Source organism: Gossypium hirsutum, chromosome A08 (genome assembly GCF_007990345.1).
Source record: "Gossypium hirsutum isolate 1008001.06 chromosome A08, Gossypium_hirsutum_v2.1, whole genome shotgun sequence".
NCBI lineage: Eukaryota > Viridiplantae > Streptophyta > Magnoliopsida > Malvales > Malvaceae > Gossypium > Gossypium hirsutum.
The window spans coordinates 73,348,250-73,353,294 of NC_053431.1; positions in this window are offsets into that span (position 1 = coordinate 73,348,250).

A 5,045-nucleotide genomic window follows, 5' to 3' on the forward strand; every position below is an offset into this window, starting at 1 on the left:
AAATGACCAAAATGCCCTTAAGCCCTTTCTTTCAAATTTCATCCATACATGCCCATTTTTGTCTAAAAACTTAAAAATTGGGCAAATTTCTCTTTAAGGACTTCTAATTAACAATGTAAAGCAATTTCATACAAATTGCTTCTAGAATCCAATTTTTGCACTTTATTCAATTTGGTCCTTAATTTCCAATTGAAAACGTTACTCATAGAATTTCTTCATGAAACTTTAACACATGCATATTCTCATAATATAGACCGCATAATAATCATAAAATAAATATTTCAACGTCGAATTTGTCGTCCCGAAACCACTATTCTGACTAGGCCTATTTTAGGATGTTACATTTCTCCCCCATTTAGTGACTTTTGTCCTCGAAAGTCGTACCAGTAAACAGGTTCGGATATTGGCTTCTCATGGTTTCTTCTGGCTCCCTTGTAGCCTCTTCCACACCAAGTCGATGCCATAAGACTTTTACCAAAGCCACATCTTTATTTCTCAGTTGTTTAACTTTACAAGCCAGAATCTTTACCGATTTTTCACCATAGGTCATGTTTGGTCTAATTTCGATCTCTGTCGGTGAAATCACATGAGAGGGGTTTGATCGATATTGCCTTAACATAGATACATGGAATACATCATGAGTCGTTTCCATTTCTAGTGATAATGCCAAGCGATAGGCTAATGGTCCAACTCTTTCAGTGATCTTGTATGGGCTGATAAGTCGCAGACTCAGTTTGCATTTCTAGCCAAATCTCTATACCTTTTTCCATGGAGATACTTTAAAGAATACTTTGTCTTCAACTTGGAACTCAATCTCTTTCTTTTCAGATCAGCATATGACTTTTGTCTATCCGATGCCGTTTTTAAGCAATCACGTATCACTTTAACCTTTTCTTCAGTTTCCTTGATTAGATCAACTCCGTGAATCTGACTCTCCTTGAGTTCTGTCCAATATGGAGTTCGACACTTTCTGTTATACAAGGCCTCATAAGGCGCCATCTTTAAACTCATTTGAAAACTGTTGTTGTAGGCGAACTCTACCAATGGCAGGTATTTTTCCTAGCTGCCATGAAATTCAAGGATGCAACATCGTGAAATATCCTCAAGAATCTGAATCATCCGTTCAGACTGGCCATCAGTCTGTGGGTTAAAAGTTGTACTAAAACTCAACCTAGTATCCAAGGCTTCTTGTAACTTCTTCTAGAATCTCAAAATGAATCTTAGGTCTTTGTCTGAAATAATCGATAACGGTACCCCGTGTAATCTCATAATCTAAGATAAATACAAATCGGCCAACTTGGCAAGTGAATAATCTATCCTTACCGGAATAAAATGAGCCAACTTTGTCAACTTATCAACCACAACCCATACAGCATCTTTCTTTTTCAGGGTCAATGGTAATCCTGTCACGAAGTCCATAGTGATCCTGTCCCACTTCCATTCGGAGACCATCACAGGCTGTAGTAAACCCGAAGGTACTTGATGTTTACCTTTGACTTGCTGACATATCAAGCATTTCGATACAAATTCAGATATGTCTCTTTTCATGACGTCCCATCAGTACATTTTCTTCAAATCATTATATATCTTGGTACTTCCCGGATGAATAGACAAATGGGTATCATGTGCCTCCTACAAGATATTTTGAATAATTTCATCATCCCTCGATACGCAAACTCTGTCTTTGAACATCAAGCATCCATCAGGACTAATCTGAAAATCTGATTCATTGCCCGACTCACATTGAGCTCTTTTAGCTTACAGGACACTATCATTAGTCTGAGCATCATAAATTTCCTGAAGAAATGTCAGCCTAGCCCTTAACTCTTCCAAAATCGAACCATCATCAAACAACGCCAATCAAGCATTCGTGATCCTCAATGCAAACAAAGATTTGTTGTTTAACATGTCGGCGACCACATTCGCCTTTCCTGGGTGATAATAGATGATCAGCTCGCAATCTTTAATTAGTTCTATCCATCTCTGCTGTCTCAGATTCAATTCTTTTTGAGTCATCAAATACTTCAAACTCTTGTGGTCTATGAATATACGAAAAGTCTTACCATATAAGTAATGCCTCCAGATTTTCAAGGCAAAAATAAAGCTCTAAGTCATGCGTCAGATAATTCTTCTCGTGTGGCTTCAACTACCGTGAAGCATAGTCTATCACCCTGCCATCTTGCATCAGTACACAACCCAGTTCATTTAAGGATGCATCGCTGTAAGCCACAAACTCTTTTCTCGACTTGGGAAATACTAGAACAGGAGCTTTAGTCAGCAATGTCTTCAACTTCTTGAAACTCTGCTGACACTTTTCTATTCATTCAAAAGTCACATTTTTCTGTAGTAACCTCGGCATTGGAGTCGCTATCATTGAGAATCATTTTTCAAATCTTCAGTAGTAACTGACTAAGCCCAAAAAGCTTCTAACCTCGGTTACATTTTTAGGTGGTTTCCATTCAACAATGGCAGAGATCTTACTTGGATCAACTTAGATGCCATCACCCGAAATATGACCCAAGAACCCTACTTCTTGGAGCCAAAATTCACTCTTGTAAAACTTAGCATACAATTGCTTTTCCCGTAAGGTCTACAACACGTCCTCAGATGCTTCGTATATTCTATCTCATCCTTGGAATAGATCAAAATGTCGTTAATGAACACGACAACGAACTTGTCCAGGTATGGCCAAAATATCCTATTCATTAGGTCCATAAATACGGCCGGTGCATTTGTTAACCCAAATGGCATGACAAGGAATTCATAGTGACCATACCTCGTTCTGAAAGTTGTTTTAGGCACATCCGATTCCTTAACTCGTAATTGGTCAAACAAATCATCGATTCTTGGCAAAGGATACTTATTCTTAATAGTCACCTTGTTTAGTTGCCGATAATCTACGCATAGCCTCATCGAACCTACCTTCTTCTTTACAAACAATACGAGAGCACCCCAAGGTGAAAAGCTCAGCCTTACAAAACCTTTATCCGTCAGTTTTTGCAACTGTGCTTTTAAATCTTTCAACTCGGTTGGTGCCATCCTATATGGAGCAATAGAAATAGGAGCTGTTCCTGGCACTAATTCAATATCAAACTCTATCTCTCTATCAGGAGGTAGTCCAGGTAATTCTTTCGGGAACACATCTGGATATTCACATACTATTGGTATGGACTCAATCTTCAACTTTGTTTCCTTAGTGTTCAATAAAAAAGCAAGGTAGGCTTCGTGCCCCTCTCTCATATGTCTTTGAGCAGCTATTGGTGTAATTACAAACGGCGGAGTATCCAACTCTCTTTAATCAACCCGTAGAATCTCACCTTCTGGGCACTTCAGTTCAATACACTTACTACCACAGTTTACAATTACATCATGCAAGGCAAACCAGTCCATACCAAGCATTACATCAAACTTATCAAATGTCAATAACATAAGGTTACTCGGAAAGCAATGACCCTGAATCGTCAAAGGACAATTCTTACAAACTTTATCAACCAGGACTGACTTGCCTAATGGGTTCGACACTCTGATAATAAATTTCGTAGGTTCAATGGATATATCCATACTAGACACCAATCTCATGCAAATATATGAATACGTCAACCCCAGATCAATTAAGGCAACAACACAAGTATTTAAAAAAGAAAAAGTATCTGTGATGACGTTAGGAGCAGAGGCTTCCTCTCGAGCACGTATTGCATACGTTCTTGCCGGGGCTCGAGCCTCTAATTTTGCAGTGTCTTTAGCCACAGCTCGACTACCACTAGTACTTCCAGGATATCTCGGAGGTCTACCCTGTGAAATAAGAGCACTTGATTTTGGGGCTACTTCCACCTCTTTATCAGTTCGCTCTAGGCAATCTCTGAGGAAGTGGTCAAGAGAACCACATCTATAGCACGCACCGCTCTTCATCCGGTACTCTCCGAAGTGAAATTTATTGCAGCTTTTACACTTCAGGTTTTGGTCATCTACACTCCTCACACTAGTCACCATAGGGGAGGAAGACTTCTGATTACGTCGTTTGGAGCCTCTCACTCTACCCGGATATCCTACCGATGAAGTGGACCGTTCATGTTGGCTCCTTGATTTCTTTATGGGAAATGAGAGCATCTTACAGCTGGATCTCTTCCTTGTAACTCGAGCTTCTCTCTTAGCTTGCCTCCTTTCATTATTGAGTTCATCGGCCTTCTTGGCCCAATCAGCTAATCCAGCAAACTCTTGTATCTCAAGAATCACAATCAATAGCTTGATTTCCTCATTCAGACCTTCCTCAAAGCATTTACACATTGCTGACTCTGTCTGAACCCATTCGATCACATACTGACTTAGCCTTACAAACTCCCTTTCGTATTCCGCTACAGTCTTATTTCCTTTTTTGAGTTCTAGGAACTCCTTTCGCTTCGAGTCTAAGAACATTTGACAGATGTATTTCTTCTTAAACTCTGCTTGAAAAATTTCCCAAGTAATGTTTTCCTTTGGTACCACTGAAGATACAGTCTTCCACTAGTGGTATGCAGTATCGTTTAGGAGAGATACAACACACTTCAAACACTCTTCAGGTGTGTACGATAATTCATCCAACACTCGTGTAGTACTCTCGAGCCAGAACTCGGCTCGTTCAGCATCATCATCAATCTTAGCTCTAAATTCTTCAGCTACATACTTTCTAAGCTTTTCCACCGGGGCTTTACCAACTCTTATAGGTGCCATACCCCGTGGCACTTCCTCATCAAGTCGGTTAGGGGGCGGGGGAGGTCGTGGTATATTGGGGCGATTCCTCAAATAATCCCAAAACCATTCATCTATTATGTCAAAGAAGGCGGCTTTGGCCTCTTCTCTACCTTTAGACATAGGCCTTCTACTACTACTAGAAATAACTCGTTGTACAAAAGATGGAGCATGGCTCTCGGCTCCCTCAGACTTATCTTGCGCTTGATTGGAAGACATTTACTATATTCAAAGATAATTAAACGGTTAGGAGATATCACACTATCAACGGTCACATAATGGCATGTATAGCTAAAATTGATACACTCTATGGTAGTCCT